Source organism: Triturus cristatus, chromosome 2_1, assembly GCF_964204655.1.
Source record: "Triturus cristatus chromosome 2_1, aTriCri1.1, whole genome shotgun sequence".
NCBI lineage: Eukaryota > Metazoa > Chordata > Amphibia > Caudata > Salamandridae > Triturus > Triturus cristatus.
The window spans coordinates 346,610,780-346,628,801 of record NC_140581.1 but is presented as its reverse complement, the minus strand read 5'-3'; the positions used below and the strand labels follow the sequence as shown (position 1 = coordinate 346,628,801).

The 18,022-nt window shown below is 46.4% G+C and overlaps 1 protein-coding gene across 1 annotated transcript in view; it reads right to left on the bottom strand.

Annotated features, from left to right (window-relative positions):
* Positions 1-18,022, bottom strand: part of ITGA2 (integrin subunit alpha 2) — a 596,388-nt gene that overhangs the window by 412,987 nt on the left and 165,379 nt on the right. The window lies entirely within an intron of this gene.

Here is an 18,022-nt window from a genome sequence, read left to right as displayed (position 1 = left end):
GTACAGAAAGAAGCAAGAGAGGAGCAGAAAGAAGCAAGAGAAGTGCAGAAAGAAGCAAGAGTGGTACAGAAAGGTAAGATGAGTGCAGAAAGAGAGAACAGGGGAGCAGAAAGGAGCAAGCGAGGTGCAGAAAGAGGCAAATGAAGTGCAGAAAGAAGCTGCAGAATAAGGCAAGAAAGTTACAGAAACAGGCAAAAGAGGTGCAGAAAGAGGGAACAGGTGTGCAGACAGAGGCAAGAGAGGTGCAGAAAGAGGTAGGAGAAGTCCACAAAGAGGCAAGAAAGGTACAGAGAAGAGAAGCGCAGAAAGAAACAACTGAGGTGCTGAAAGAGGTGCAAAATGTGCAGAAAGGCAGAAGTACAGAAAGAAGCAACAGAGGTTAAGATAGAGGTAAGAGAAGTGCAGAAACTGGCAGGAAAGGTGCAGAAAGAGGAAGCAGGGGTGTAGAAAGAGGGAAGAGGGGTGCAGAAAGAGGCAAGAGCAGTGCAAAAGAACCAACAGAAGTGCAGAAAGAGGCAAGAGGGGTGCAGAAAGAGGCAAGTGAAATGCAGAAAGAAGGAACAGAGGTGCAGAAAGAGGCAAGAGGGGTGCAGAAAGAAGCAACAGAGGTGCAGAAAAAAGCAAGAGGAGTGCAGAAAGATGCAAGTGAGGTGCAGAATGGGGCAACAGGGGTGCAGAAAAAGGCAAGAGAAGTGCAGAAAGAGTCGAAAGGTGGAGAAACAGGCAGGAGAGGTGCAGAAAGAGGGAACAGGGGTACAGAAAGAGGCAAAAGAGGTACAGAAAGAGGGAAGAAGGGTGCAGAAAGAGGCAAGAGGGGTACAGAAAGAAGCAAGTGAGGTGAAGAAAGAGATAAGACAGGTGCAGAAGGAGGCAAGACAGGTGCAGAAAGTGGAAGAGTTGAACACAAAGAGGCAAAGGAAGTGCAGAAAAAAAGGTGCAGAAAGAAGCAACAGACAGAAAGAGGTAAGAGAGGCGCAGAAATGAGCAATAGTGGTTTGCACACCATTAGTACCAATTTAATACCCACATTTAGCATTAAGTAACAGGTGACCATTTTAGGTTGGCAATGGGCCTACCACCACGCTGTAACACTTGTTGCTGGATTTTTGGTAACGTTTGAGCCGTTTGAGCTAGAATCATGTTTTTTTTTGTTCAAATCTGCAGAATATGCAGCAGATGATGGATTATGTGGCAAATGCGGAAAATATATAATTTTACAAAAGTCAGTGCAGCCAAGCAGTCGCATAGTTCCAGTGGCCCTGCTCATACCTGTGACTAGGTCCAGAAGTGCTGCTCAGTGGTTCCTTCTTTTTTTTTGTCTCATCGAGTTTATAGTTTAGATTCTTTGGAAACAAGGAAGACTAAACCTGAGGTTACCACTCCACAACACAGACTATCATACCACACAATTACTCTCCATAACACATAAGCCCACTCTACATAATTACTATACACTAAATACCACATACTTTCTATCCACATAATTTCACTGCACAACATACCACATAATTCCACTACACACAACCTACATCCACTCCAGGACAAGAAAGATTAATAAGACACTTTTACATTTACAACGCCAATAGCTCTAACTCTCACCAATGTAAAACCTATTACATTGCAAATGCTTCTTTAACTAGTAGTCACGTTTGCAGAGAGATGGAGAAAGGGGGCTGGGCCTCCAACCACCACTCAGGAATTCCACTGCGTAGGACTTACAGGAGGTACCAGGAGGGCTTCTTGGCCCCTAAAGTCCCTCAGGAGAAAAGTAGACTTTATCCCCCAACCTGTAGTGTGCCAGGAGGCAGGTTTGCAGAGTGGTGAAGAAGGTGGGGCATGCCCTCTGAAGACCTCTAAGCAAACCCACTGTGTGGGACTTACTGGAGGTAACAGGAGGGGTAGTAGGCCCCCAAGGACAACCTTGGGGGCCAAATAGCCCTCCTATTACCTCCAGTAAGTCCCACACAGCAGCATTAGTAAGTTCTCATAGCAGGCCAAGCACCGTTTGTCCACCAGTCTGCAAACACGCTCCCTGGCATGCTCTTCAATGTGGATTAAAGTCCCCTTCACTGCTGGGGGTGGTTAGGGGCCAACTAGCCTACCTGTTACCTCCAGTAAGGCCCACACAGTGGGATTGCTGAGAGGTGGACACATGCCATGCCCCCTTCGTCCACCACTCTGCAAACATGCCTCCTGGCATGCTCTTGGTTGGGAAAGGAAGTCCCCTTGCCTCCTGAGGTTCCCTGGGAGCCAACAAGCCCTCCTGTTACCTCCATTAAGCCCCACACAGCTGGATTGCTGAGAGGGGTCCGAGGCCACACCCCTTTTTTACACCACTCTGCAAATGCGCCGCCTGGAGCACTGCTGCTCGGGGGATGAAGTACACTTCAGTCCTGAGGTCCTCAGGACACAAGAGGACCTCATCACCTCACCAGCAGTGCACCAATAGGCGCATTTGCAGAGTCGTGTAAAAAGGCGCGTGGCCTTGGACCACCTCTCAGCAAACCCACTGTGTGGGGCTTACAGGAGGTACCTGGTGGGCTAGTTGGCCACTAAGGACCCTTATTATTCAAGGGGACTTCATCCACAAACCCAGAATGCACCAGGAGGTGCATTTGCAGAGTGGTGCAGGGAGAGGGCAGGGCCTCCGGCGAGATGCCGGCTTTTCTTTTCTTTTTGTATTTTAGAAGGAGGGGCTGTGTGGCCCACCTTCTCTTAGTATTTTGTAGGCCCTGGTGACCCCATCTCCCAGGGCCTGACCAATTTTTTAAACTTATTAAAAAATAATGGGAAGGGGGCCAATTTCTGCCCCTGGGGCCCCATCCCCAAAGGGTATGGCCTTTTTTATTTTTTTATTATTTATACAGAAGGCCCCCCCTTCCCTGGACCACTTTTGGCCCTGGGGACCCCATCCCCCAGGGCCTGGCCATCCTTGATTTTTTATTTTGGAGGGAGGTTGCGTGCCCCCCCCTCTTGAGGCCAATTATGGCCCCGGAAACTCCCTCCCCCTGGGCCTGGCCAACGTTGATTTTTAGTTTTTTTTTGGGAGGGGGGCTGCCACGAAGCGAAGCATAGTTTGCAATGACAAGGCGGGAGCCATGCTCCCACCCCGTCATTGCAAACGGCAATGTCCTGGGGGTGGGCACCCCGGCACATTGCTGGAGCCGGCCCTGGGGATGGCGGTACACAGGGCCATAGAGGGCTCCAGGATGGGGGCCCCCTCCCAATGGGAAACATAGTCCCTTGGAGGTCGCGGTCCCCGGGGGGCCGCAACGGACCTCCGTATTAACATAATTAGTGCCCGGGGGAGGTGGTGGTCCCCGGGGCAGTGTGTGGAGGGGCAGTAGCCCCCCACACTTCTATAATTTAATGGAAGCCCTGGGGTTTGGGGGGAGCCCGTGAGGGTCCCCCACCCCTATTAAAGTAAAGCCCCGTGGAGGTGGCGGTCCCCAGGGCAGCTTGGGGGGGAAGAAGTCCCCCATGCATTTTTTTGTAAATAAGCCCCGGGAAGGTGATGGTCACCAGGGCTGCGGGGGCACCCGTGGGCTCCCGCACCCTATTAAAACATTTCCCTCTGGACCTGGCCCACCCGGGGACTTTCCCGCACTTCGGGTTTTTTTGGGACAGATTTGCACTCTCATCGCGAATATTGCCAATTTTTTTTTTTTAAATACTTTTTTGGGCCCTGGGTTACCTGGGGTCCCTAATTAATATATAAATATATATATGAACATTTAAGGAACTATCAAGACCAGAATGCCCCATGGCACACGCCCATTAGGGGTGGGACTCTCTATCAGTTAAATGAGCCGTTGAACATTGCCAGTTTGATCACTCACCTTTCAGCCCATGAACAAGAGCACAGGAGTACTCGAAACGCGTTGGGCATCGGATTTTGATTTGGAGGGGTTTCAGATGCTGCTGCACTGCTGTCCATGATTTAGGCTGTGAAACTTCCCCGCGAGTGGCGTTTCCTCAAGGGCAACCTGTTGTGTGGATGTATTGCGGTTCGCTCAGTCACGGAAACGCCCCGCTGCCAGCATGCAGATCCGATGTTTGGTAACCACCAAGCACGAAGGAGTGGAGAAGGCCGCATGGTAGGACTGTATAATTGACAGATGCGGTAGTGCTTGTACCCCCTCAAACCCACTTGGGAGAACAGCAGAGGGTACTTGAGGCAGATCGGCACCCACTTGGGATGAACATTCAAGGAACTATCGAGACCAGAATGCCCCTGGGCACACGCCCATTAGGGGCGGGACTCTCTATCAGTTAAATGAGCCGTTGAACAATGCCAGTTCGATCACTCACCTTTCAGCCCGTGAACAAGAGCACAGGAGTGCTCGAAACGCGTTGGGCATCAGATTTTGATTTGAAGGGGTTTCAGATGCTGTTGCACTGCTGTCCATCATTAAAGGCTGTGAAACTTCCCCCCGCGAGTGGCGTTTCTTAAAGGGCAACCAGTTGTGTGGAAATATATATATGTGTGTATATATTGCCTATTGGTGGTCGGTCGCCAGTAGGTAGTAATAGTTAGGATGCAGTTTCCAAAGGAAGAGAGTTTTTTCATTTGCCATTAATTTTGGCGTTATTTGCTGAATACTTGCAAAATTTTCGAAACTAGTATGACGCTCACTCCAGCTGCTGTCTTGAAAGTTACGGAGTTATCCGTCAGGTGGGGGCTGAAATAAAAGGGGGTCCCAAAATGCATTTAGACACAACTTCAGTCCGAACTGCTGAACGGAACTACACCAAATTTGGCAGAAAGGTAGCTGTTGGTCCAGAAAGCGACCTTTTTAGGTCTCGCCAGACCCAGCGCATGCGCTGGTCTGGCGAGACATTTAGTAGGTGGGTTTAGAAAGTGCTACCCACATTTGTGTGCTGGCTACAAGCTACAGTGCACGATGGCTTGCACGTGCAAGCTGCTCCCCGCATTCCCCCCTCCCTTCTCACCCAGCCATCTGCCTTTCCTACACCAGCCTTCAGCACCATGCCCCTCCCCCCGCTGCTTAAACGAGTCATCGTGATCACTTTCGCTTTCAGAGTGATCGCGATCGCGATGCTTCCTCTGATGATCCTCTGTCCCTACTTGCTTTCCCCCGATTCCTTGACCTGTCTATGCTTGCTTTTGACGACCCTTCTCTGGTCCTTCTTGATTTCTCTGCACCCTCTGCCCGGCTTGCTTCACTGTCGCCGCGTGCATGTCCCTGCTTTCTACCCCGCTGCTGTCCTTTTTTCCTCTCCCTCTCCTTACTTGAAAAAAACCTGCCCTTACAGTTCCCTGGTTTGTCTTCTTTGACTTACTCTTCGGCCTCCGCACGTCCTCCCGTCTTTGCTTGCTCTTTCTTGTACTTACTTGCTCTCTAGGCCCCTAGACGCCCCCTATCCCTTTCTTATCCCCTTTTCTAGCTCTCCCCTGTCCCTGCTTGCTCATCCCTGCTCTGCCTGTCCTTCCATGTGCAGCGCTGCTGCTCTTTCCCTCTCAGTCCCTCTGTTCCTTGTCTCAGTCTCCCTGCTGCCCCTGTTGCTATACCTCCTCCTGTCTGCGGCTGACTGCTTTTCGTAATCCAGCCTCTGTCTCTGAGCCAACTCGTCTACCCCTGGAGAGATCTAATGCCAGCCGATCGTTCTAATGGGACTCCTTTCATCCCTTTCCCTCTGTGCCTGGCCAGTAACAGGCATATGCTGATTAACAAGGAGGGCCGGGTCTAGTTGTGCCTACTTTGCTGTGGGTTGACCTACCTGTGACCTTGCGTGCCACAGATAGCACACATGGACTGGCATACACAGATGCCTAGTCTGGATTCCACCTTATCCCGCTTTCTGACACCAACCATCACTTCCTGTCTTTCAGTCTAATTTTTGGGGTCTCGCTAGTCCTTCGCTTTTGCTTGTTATCTAATAATGCATTTTATAGCGTTTCCAGACTCTGACGCCCTTGTTTAATTAACCTAGTATCCTGTTACGAATTTATTTCCGCCCTGCTTTTCTCTCAAATGCTTGTCGAAGTAATTGTCTGCTGCTGGGTGCTTATGCTTGTCAGGCCTGTTTGTCCGTTATACCACGCTGTGGGACCCATCTCGTTACTCCGTCACCGTAGCTGTAGCCACTGGCGTGCTACCGGGCATCGCTGTGTTTTATTGATGTATAAAACATATTTAGTGGCCAAAACTTCTCTGTCGCAAATGTTTGAACACAAGGTGCTCCCACTATGCCATAGGGCATTTGTACAGGGGATTTATTGCAACCGGTGTTCTCCACACCAGTGTGCACAGCCTGTTGGTGAAACTACTGGACTTGAAGGCGTGAAGCCTGATTTTCTTCCAGGACATATTAGAGCTCGTCAAGGGTAGTAGGCGCTATAGAAATACAATTACAATTACATTAAGAAAATACGTGTCTCTAAGCCCAGGAGCATCATACGTGTTGTGTGCCTACAGCGCAAGCAGGTAAAGGGGCTATCAGTACACGGTCCTGCAGAAAAGGGATTGTTAGTACACGGCCTTGCAGAGTGCTACGTGTTATGCGTTTGAAGTGTAAGCTGGTAAAAGCGCTGTCAGTAGATACCTCAGCAGAGCACTACTTGTGTGTCTGCAATGCAAGCTAGGACATTTTTCGTCGCAGTTTTTTTGCTATAGGGCAGTTGTGCAGCGCGCCGATCTCTCCAGACAGGGGCTTCTTTTCACTCGGTGTCTGTCGGTACGCTCATGACCAGAAGATATTAAAATGTAAAAAAATGTGGCCAGTATATATGGTATGCTATGGGGCATTTGTGCAGCGCTTATTAGCTGCATTCCTCGTTGGTCACGTGCTTTCGCTTCGCTTTTGGTTGTTATTTGCTAATGACATTTATGGCCTTTCCAGATGCTGCCGCCCTTGGTTAACCTAGTATCCTGTAACTAATTGATTTCCGCCCGGCTTTTCTTTGAAATGCTTGTTGTAATTGAAAGCAGTCCCCAAATAACCTTTTTTGTCACTGTTTTTGTCCAAGTTTATTAAATAATAATACACAGTAGAGCCGTGTGCCACATTTTACAACAGCAGTAATGAAAATGTTGTCCTGAGCACAAAAAAAGAACTCGAAGAATGCCTCAAACTTCCCTCTCAAAGTTGTTTCAACAGAAGGTGCTCGCGGTATGCTATAGGGCAGTTGTGCAGTGCGCCACTCTCTTCATGCAGGGGCTTAATTTCACGTGGTGTTGATATTAAAATATACAAAAATATGGTTAAAATGTATGATCTGCTATTGGGCATTTATGCAGCATGCCACTCTCTCCATACAGGGGCTTAATAGCTGCATTCCTCCTGGGTCACGTGCTTTTGCTTCGCTTTTGGTTTCTCAACTTTTTGTAATTGAAAGGAGTACCCAAAGGACCTTTTTCGTCACTGTTTTTGTTCACGTTTATTAAATAATAATACACAGCAGTGCCGTGTGCTACGTTTTTCAACAGCAATAATAAAAATGTTGTCCTGAGCACAAAGATCAACTGTTATTGTGACAGCAATCATGCACTGTGAGCTAGTGTGCCAGTAATCGTGCCCCATCAGTTATTGTGCATGCCATCAGCTGCTTCAGAATGTGTCTGTGGAGGAAATAATGCCCCATCATATGTTAATATGTCTGTAAATATGGCACACCAATTATTGTGCCAGTTATCCTACCCCATTAGTAATTTTACATGGAACAATATCACAACAGTTACAGTGCATACAATTTTGCTCCTATCCACTTATCTGTGCTATACATTATGCATTACAGTACATTTAAAATATCAGTATGCTATAGAGCAGTTGTGCGGTGCACTGCTCTCTCCATACAGGGGCTGAATTTCGCCCAGTGTTTCCCGGTACGCTAATGAACAAAACATATTAAAACATAAAAAACTGCAGCTAATAAATATGGTATGCTATAGGGCATTTGTGCAGTGTGCCACTCTCTCCATACAGGGGCTTAATAGTTGCATTTCTCGTTGGTCACGTACTTTCGCTTCACTTTTGGTTATTATCTGCTAATTAAATTTATGGCCTTTCCAGTCGCTGCCGCCCTTGGTTAACCTAGTTGGATTTCTGAAATGGTCACCCTATTCCAAACCCTTTGTTTTACTTTATCAGCAACCAAGCTCCGTGTCTTGTGTTGGTTCTCTTCACCCCCCCGTGCCTCCTCCCAGCTGTTTCTGCTTGCTTTCCCACCGCCTGCCACCCCACCCTACCCTCTATCCTGCTTAACTACCCAACATTCCTCCCTTGTTTTTCTGTGTTTGTTTTTTATTGTTGTGAAAGCTTTTAAAAAAGCACTGATGCGCACTGCTCGGAGCTATTCAGAAAACTCTCTGGTGCTCCACACAATAAACAAGCATTTGCAATGCAATAGGTCTCGTATTTATACGAGTTTGAGCTATTGGCATTGTAAATGACAATGCTTTTTATTTAAGTTTGGTTTTTTAAAAACATAAATAAAAGGCACTGTCATTTACAATGCTAATAGCTCAAACTCTCGCAAATGCGAGACCTATTGCATTGCAAATGCTTGTTGTAAATTGGTGTAAATCCATACAGTAGTTTTTGAAACATTAAGGAAAATCCAATTTTGTATATATAGGGATGCAGAAGATCCAGGACCCTTCCTGATCATGTGTTGACATCTGATTGGCTGCCAACACTTCGAACCAGGAAGTTTTGGCTGCCATTCTGGGACTCGGCTTGAACCAAGTCCTAGAAAAAATGTAAAAACCAGAAAGAAAAGGGGGCACGGTAGGAATACTCTGACCTCTAGGCCTCTTGAGGGGCGTCCCACAGAGACCCCACTTGGCCCAAAAATCATTTTTATGTTTAATGTTCAATGGTAGCCACGTTGGATCAGCAGCTCCTGCCAAACTTTTTTTTAAAAAGAAGCGCAGGCTCCCACTCTTCTTTAGTAATCAGCCCCGAGTGGGGCAGGTCCTGGGGGCATTTTGTAAATAAAGGTGGGGGTGCATGTGCCACACCTCCTGGGGCTTAATACTGCCCTGGTGACCATCACCTCACCGAGCCTTTTTTGTTATTAAATTGGGGGCCTCTCAGACCCCCCTGGGACCACCACCTCCCCGGGTCCACATTCCACAACTAAATCAGAGGGGCCTCATGAAACCTCTCATGCCCCAGGGACCACTGTCTTTCCGGGGCTTAAAGATTGTTATGGGGCGGTTTCTTGGAACCCCCTGGGCCCCAGGGACAACCACTTTCCCAGGCCGGCTCCTGATATGTCATGGGGTGCCCACCCCAGGGACATAGCTGTTTGCTATGGCTTGAGGGGAACTTTACCGTTCCTGCCAAACGCTCTGCTTTCAGCAAGCGAGAGCACAACTTCTATCTTCCCAGCAGCTCCCTGTGTGTGAAAACAATGCCGGCTCCCCCAGGAGGCAGGGAGCCGGCACGGATGGCGGGGGCATTCAGGCTCCGCCAGCAGTCATAGTTGAGATTGGGTGCCCTGGGGGCACCCAGCAGACAAGGCTGGACCCCAGGGGATGGGGACCCTAGGGCTGGAACCGGCCAGTACAGGGGGGCTGCACAGCCCCCTCCGTATTTAAATTAGGGTGGTCCCTGGGGATGGGTCCCACTCCCCCAAAACTATTAAAAAATATTAAAAAGATGGGGTTCCAGGAGATGAGGTCCTGGGACCAAAATCAGCCTGGGAGGGGGCAATGCGCCCCCTTCCCTAATAAAGCAAAATAAATTGAAACAGAGCCGGCCTGGAAAAGTCGCTGGAGACCCCACTCTTTCACCATCACTCCACAGACGCGCCTTCTGGTGCACTACTAGTTGGGGGGTGAAGTCCCATTTACTCCTGAGGGGGCTTACTAACCCTCCTGTTACCTCCAAGTAAGTCCCAAATAGCAGAATTGCTGAGTGGTTGTCGGAGGCCCCACCCCCTTTCTCCACCACTCTTCAAACTCACCTCCTGACACACTACTGGTAGGAGGATGAAGTCCCCTGGGATGCTGAGGGTCCTTGGGGGCCAGGAACCCCTCCTGTTACAGCTCAATAGTCCAACACAGCATGATTGTTGAGAGCTGGTTGGAGGCCCTGCCCCCTTTCTCTGCCACTCTCCAAATGCATCCCCTGGTGCACTACTGGTTCGGGGACGAAGACCCCACAGGCACAGGATGGCTGCCAACGGTCACTCCAGGGGGTGCTTCAGGTGGGGAAGGGAGGGGTTAGTGCAGCACGCCTCCAGTGGTCGGGGCACCATGTACCTGCTTCTAATCTCCACTTCTTTCATCGACAAACTCCAACCCCGCTGGCTCATCTCCTGCCCTGTGAGTCAGCAGGCACTTCACCTGGTCTGCAATGGCCTTACTGGTGTAGCGGCAGCAGGACCTTAGGCCTGCTCTCATTTCTTTTCTGCAGGGGACACCACTCGTTGGTGTTCCGGTGCTGGCTCACGGAAGGCGGCTGCTGCAGGGTGATTCACTGGCAGGCACCATCAGTCTCACCCGCTGTGTGCAGCATGCTGGAAAGGGTGCCTTATGCTACATTCTTCCCCTCACTAAACTTCAGGGCTGCTGCACACACAGTTTCAACCCGCATGCAGCTATTGTAGTGTTTGGGGCCCTAGGCCTTCATGAAGCACTTATGACCACACAGACACATCTTGTAAAGTACTGGAACTGGCCCGGTTCTAGTGCGCTTGGCCCATTTATTGCAAGGGTCACCTGACTGGTGACACTTGTGATAAATGGGTGTGAGGTGGGTGTTGAGGCCAGTCCTCTGGAAGTGGCTGGTTAGATAGGGTATTTGTTGGAACACTAGACAGGGTCCAGCAGATCACTACACCTATGTGCCAGGCACGGGTGGATGTAATCTGTCTAATGCTAGCGAAGTTTACAAATTAAAATTGCCCGCCCAAACGGAGAGAGCATCAGTCTGCTTAAAGAGGTAAGCTCTTAATCTGTTTTAAGAATTCCAGCCATGCTGATGTATGACGCATATATACTGGCCATCGTCATGGGTTTGCTGTCAAGGATACCACGTACTATGTTGAACCTACCCTCTCAGTCTGTCTCAATGTGGTTTACACTGTATGCCAATCCTGATTTAATCCATATCAAGGGTCTGTAAACATATGAAAAGTATGTTCCGTAGAATACTTGACCCCTCCATCTTTCATGCCATTCAATTGGTTAAGCATGTCTCTTGCAGACATGCAAAGTCAATACGGCGTTTTTGCATGTAGGAATATATGCTATGTCTTTTCATCATGTTACTTATTGCCATAATGTTCTAGTTCAATATCATATATCTATTTGTAGACATCTGTGGTGCTTAGTGTAGTGTCTTCTTAGTGTTCCACAGGTGTGACCTCCAGCCCAAATAGCAGAGTGTAGCCTTGCACATACCCCCACTTGGCGGAACTCACTCTGTTACCAAACTCTTCAATATAAAACACAACTACCCCTAGAGCGTCAGAGACTTTGTTTTCTGCTATCTCCTGCTAGATTTCCGAGATCCAGGGTGGGGGATTTAGAATGCATCTCTCTGCCATCTATTTGCCTATTCTCTGACCTTCCGAGGGTATGTAAAGAATTGAGATTATTTTCCATTTGTCTACATGTTAAGTTCAGTAAGTGCAAGGCATATTTAGCCTTGCAGAAATTATTCCACTGCTGCTGGACAGTGGTTGTGTAGTCCAGGAATAGAGAGTCCCTTGATTTTTTGGGGGAGGCCGATAATTCTCACATTGCTCCGTCTGGAGTGAATCTCTGAGTCCTTCATCCTGTACTCCAAGAAGCAAATTTGTTCAACCATGTTGTATACCTGCTGCTGTAGCTGGTTGTACTTCGGCCGGAGTAAGCTTATTGACTTTCATTCTGTCTGACAGTTTACCTTGATTGGTGCACAGAAGGCATAGGCCAGTTACAACAGCGTCTATTTGAAGTTTGAGAGATTCCTAGGAGGAATATCATTCATTATTACACATGCCTTTAGCTCATATGTTTTACAATGCAATGACCTTTACAATGCATCGTATTACACTGTGGTACTTCAACATACCTTGGACATGGTAATGACTGATATTTATATATAAATAAGTAGGGAACCCTGGGCAGTTCCCAAGTTTTGGGTGGAGAGCAGCTCCTTCATATCGCACACTCTACAACCCCACCAACACTCTCACTGCTCACCTCAAATCTCTGTCAGGGCTAGCACCTAAAAAGGGCCGAGAGAGAGGCCTCCTCTGCATAGCAATGTGCATAGCCTGCTTCATCCCCCCTTGGTCCTGCGTCTCCGCACTTAGCAGGGTGTCAATAGGGGATTGTTTGAACACATGGGACTCCAGGGAGCGGAGAGACGGTGGGGCTTAATTTGGCTGGAGGAGGACTGCTCTGTGACATTGATGCCTTAGGAGTCTTAGCAGTGGCCTAGGAGCTCGCAGGAGTCACAGCTTGCTGCCATGTCATCAGGCCACGCCCCTTTGTGTCTCATTTTATATTTGTCTCATATCTATAACATTGGTTGACTGATGTGAACCAGTCTATTATGCTGAGTTGTAGCTATTTTAACGATATAGCTTTAGTTTTAAGATTCTTATGCAAATATTTTGTGTGATCTATTTTTTCTTGTTTGCTTATTTTCTTCTCTCACTTTTTCTTCTTTTTTCTGACTTTTGCCCCATTTCGTATGGTCTTTTTTAACTCTTTTTTTCTTCCATTTTGATTCCTACTTAAGTTTCCTTTGTATATTGTAATGTATCCTAGCAAATGTTTATTTTACGGAATATTTTATGGCTATACAATATTTTTGTCTATAACCATGGAATGTTATAGCGTATTTGGCTTCCTATAAGTTTTTGTGTGTGCTGTTATGACTGAAGTGGAGCAGAGAGTGATATTAAATACCGAGCAGACAGTAAGTGGCACGAGCTCCTATGTATTGTGCCTGATCGGGCTAAGGTAACCCCACACTAATGAATGCTTTTAAGTCGTTTTATTTGCATTTGGGTATTAAAAAGCGCACCTTATACCCATACGCCTCCTGGCACTGTAGGGAAGGCAAGAAAGCGCCTAAACATACATGTCCCTGTTACCCGCTGCATTCATGGTGGTCGGAGAGCACACGAACTGGATCAGCAGTTTACACAGGCTGTTGAGATGTGGGATTAATAACCTTCACATGCAGAGTGACACACACAGTGTCTAGTTTTATTTCGTAAAAGCGCCATCTTGTTTAGCACAGGGCAGTAATCTCGCTCAGCCATATCACAACATCAGGTTTGTAACACAGGTGTGAATCCTAAAACTCTTGCAGAATTTGTCATCCTTATGAGACTGATGCCAAACATGGGTTTCACACTAATTAGCTGTCAATGTATGGATTAGATATGAAGTCACACATGTATTTATAGAGCATCGATTTTACATATTATTGTTTCTCTGAAATTATCACCACGCAACACTACGGGAAGTGTTAATCACCGTACATTCCTCGCTGCTAATACACATTTTTAAGCATATCAGCAGGAAACAGGCCTTGAATATTTATACACCAGGAATTTCCTCAAATTTTAGTACAAACAATTGTATATGCACGACTAGAGGTGGCTGCTAATGTCAGACTGCAAAAGTGTATACGGAACACTCGGGCAGTTAAAACGTTACCGAGCCTTCACTTATGGCAACTACATCACACTGACCGGTCCCAGACTATCCAAGCATGCATGTGATTCTTTGATATGTTTTGTTAGGGTGTGGCCAAGTTATGTGGAACGAAATTTCTTTCCTCATAGTAATGAGTTTCTTGAATTTGCCTATCAGCCTTGGAGAGCCAAACATGATTGATCCGGCTGGTAATTTTAGTGAAAAAATGGTACTAAACATTGGCTGCTGCAGCAGAAAAGCCTCATTCCAAGTTTTTCTAGCCCGGGGAGGGGGAAGCATGCAATGCTCATCAGAAGCGTAAACCAAAGTGATGGGGCCCGCTTACAGAATGTGATGAGGGGCCCCTAAGTCTCCCATAGCTCACAGATATTCATTGGCCTAGGATGAATGGGTCCGCATTCGAAGGGCTAAGGGCCCCATGATATTTGAGGACCCTCCTGCGCCACAGGGCTATAGGGGCCTCTGTTACGCCTCTGAATCTCCCCGAGCTACTAAAAAAAAAACTCCCCCCCTTCTTTTCCGTATTTCCTCACCCCTCTCCTTCACCCTCCAACCCACCCACAGGCCAGCGCCTACATTTTACACCTGCTCAGAGTAGGTGGTAAAAGTATGCAGTAAAACCCCATGGATTATTGGCTTCCATGTGATTTTACGAGCAGAGCAGTCGGTCCCATGGGGTAATTCCCCATTCATTGAGGTCTTACTTTTAATTACGTGGTAGTACTCAGTACCATGGAGTACTCAGTACCATGGAACCTGGGATCAGGGCCTTGGTGTCATGCATGAGTGATCTCTGCATTGCTGCTAGTACCTGCTCTGCAACCATTATTTCATCCTTCCTTACAACAGCACAATAAATAGGTTACCTCGCATTGCTAAGCACTGTAGGAAGCCATAGACTGAGTAAGACAGTAAGAAGAGGCGGGGCTATAATGAAGGATGTCATTCCTATGAGCTCCCTGTCTAGGGATCGCATTGGCAACGGGGCACGTCTACACGGCCAGGAGGAATCTGCTGATTTTGAACTGAAGCACTGTTGAGGTTGTGTCACGATAATCGCCAAGAGACCACATTTCCGTTGTAGCTGCCGCCTCCACCACTGGAGAACCGTCCTTTTCAACTTTCATGTTCAAGAGATTTGGCGTATTCGGTTGCAGGTGGGATGGTGCTTGCTTGTCCGCTGCATTTGAACATTTGCTATGGGTGAAGCTTATATTCATGAAGAATAAACCAGAATCTTGATTAAATTGGAAGCCTGTGCAGGTGCCGAAGGACGCGGTGAATGCCCAACATCATAACGCCAGTGTCCATTCTGCCCTTTCGGGGGACCGACTGTGGATTTCAAAAGTCTTCTGCATAGGGTATCGCTACATTCAATTGACTGTGTGCAGTTTGCATTTGTTGTGAGAACATATTTTGCTTATACATGGTCTTGTGTATAGGGAACAATCAATTGAGAAGCCAGGTAACATTTTGGAAGATGGTCTTATAGATCATTGAGCTAATCATACACACAGTTTCCTGCATGGGAATTGCAGCGGGGAGGGCTCAGCTTCCATTCTACAAAGGTCTATTGAGGGTGTACTGATGATATGGGGAATCTGAAAACTTACTGTAAAAGAACTTAAAGATACAGGAGTCTGTATTGTATCTTACATTAGCAGTCAATATTACGTTTAACAATATATTATGGTCACCACCATTGCTTTTTTGTTTCTTTGATTCTCTGAATTTTGAGACAGTTCATTTAGACAATTGCGTGTTTTCTGTGGCCACGATTGCCTACATCACTCAATAGGACTCTTTATCGCTTTACTGCATTCAGGCTACTAAGAGGAACCTATCAGCTTTCATGTTCAAGGTCGCTGTCCTCAAATTTGAGGTGTACAACAGTGGTGTTGGTGCGCTTTTAGTGTTAGAGCTGGCATCTTTCTTCAATCACTCCATCCTTCAACATTGATTAAAAATAGGAGGCGTCAGAGGTCGACAGTAGAATCCATTTCAGGATTTTGCTTTGACAGGTTTGAAGTCATTAGCTAAGCCAACTTTGACTTTTGAAGCAATGGACGCGCACTGTGGGTTCCCTAGGGAGTCACACTTTCACCTCGGTATCTGAGTCACTGAGGTAGCTTAACCACAAGAGTAGTCTCCATTTCTGTAATCCATCCAATGCTTATTTTGAATAGAAACATTCTAAAACATCTTACATCACCATAAGAAGAATATATTTAAACATTACTGAAATACACTGCCATAGTAAATGGTTAATAAAATCTGACAAAAAATATCGCATTAGAGAGAAGGACTACGTGAGTTCCTGAAAGAATAAAACGACAGGATATAAAGCATGTGTTAGGTGGTTTGTGATGTCATAAATTTTGTATATGTGTATTATGTGGCATTGTATGAGTTTTGGCTAAATTAAGGTAAGAGAGACTTCTCAGTGAGACATAGTGGTTTCTATCTAAAAGTACCATGAATGAACAAGATATTGGCATGCCGATTGTATTGAATTATCACGCGCATTCATGAAAAGAATGTGTGCTATGTCAATAACCTCTATGTTGCTGAAAAGACTGTATGGAAACTTAGAGCTGATATTAATATGTTGCACACTACATAATTTAAAATGCAGTGTTGGAAATAATGTGTGGCCAGCCATTATATTGTTGCCTCATGATCTGCACTGATGTGCACTTTTCAGTGGAAGTTTGGATTCCTTTTCTAATTGCTAGGTGGCTCATGGAGAATGTCTAAGTTCAGTATAGGTGCATTTAATGACTCGTTAGGAGCAATACAATTTGATTGCTGAAACTAATTTTAAGTCAATATGTCAGTGTTGGAAAGTGATCCCTTTTTCGGTGCTTCGCCTAGTTTTTTATTTTGTTGCGACTCACTTGCTGATAATCTTGAATTTAAAGCCTGGGACACTGCTATCCAGTGCCCAGTGTATGTGCTTTGATCCCTAGACAAAATTGTCTTGAAACCTGAATGGCACATTTAACGTTACTAAAAGTACATGAGAGTTAGTGCAGAAATGCAGCCAGGGGATGGGAAGTTAAATGCTATCTGTGGACTGCAGCGCCTATTGTGCCATTGAGTACAGTGTCAATGAAAACATGGCTCCAGGCCTATCCTGTGTAGCCTTACTGCTGCAGCATAAAATCAGCAGCGCAACCTGTCAAAGTAAATTTTTTTGACAGATAAAGACCTCCCTTTTAAATATTAGTAAGTCATCCCTATGTAGGCCCTGTAGCCCACAGACAGGGTTCATGGTATTTAAAAATGTGACTATATTCGTACAGTCAAAAAATCAGTTGTAGAGTGGATCACTGGTCCTGGAAAACCAGGGTATTGCATGGTTAGTACGTTAGTACTGTTTAAGAAACCCTCATTCACGTTTAGTAAGGGATCGAGATTAGCGGTATATCTTGATTCTCCGCTAGATGTGGTATTCAACGTGATCGCATAATCATTGGGTTAATCCAATGCTTCCTCCACCCGGAGGCTTTTACCACTGGTAATCACAGTAGTGATCGTGAATCAAAAAGAGTGAAGTGATTGTGGTGAAGAAAAAAGGTGTTTAAAAATCTCGTAAAGCCAGTAGATTTCTTTATTGGTACTGGATTCGGGATAAGTTTAAAAAGAGTATTCTAGTTGTGCACGTCTCCGACTTATTATGGTCAAGTGCACTTTTTAAAAACTGTGTCCAAAAAAGGTCGACATGTTTCAGCCCTCGTCAGCCCCTAGGGGTCAAGCGGGCTTTCTTCAGGACCTGGTGCAAAACAGAGTAGCCCAAACTACGGGCACCCTTGTGCATGTGCTGGAAACGTTTTTCCTTCTTGGATGCACATACAATCTAAAACCAATGGGATGAAATGTTTGTGGGGGGGAGGGAAAGGAAGAAAGAAAGAAAAAACACAAAAATCATTGTGAATCCATTCACTGTATGCAATCATAAAATGGCAAAACTTTGTTTGTGTGAGACCCCCAGGTGGGGAACTCCTGGTATGGCAAAGTTCGTCCCTCCTTTACTTGTAAGAAACAGACCTTGTTCACAATCCATTTTGTCATATTCCCAAATGAGTGATGAAACCGAATCTCCAAGCAACACCTCATTATCATCAAACGATGTGTATGCTCTGTACTCCCCTATAAGCAATTCAGGCTAAGGGGTCGAGAGAACAACACCTCTGGACGTTTTCTGAGGGTGACTGGGATCTAGGTCATCACTTGGGACCACATAGTAAATCAAAAATGAGTCTGGGCTCATTCGAAAGTTTGTCAATAAAGTATTCGATCAGTAAAAATTATTATTCAGACAGACTATGCTAAGCGGTACGGTAATGCGGGTTCTAAAAGATAATAGCCCTCTAGTGTGAATCAGA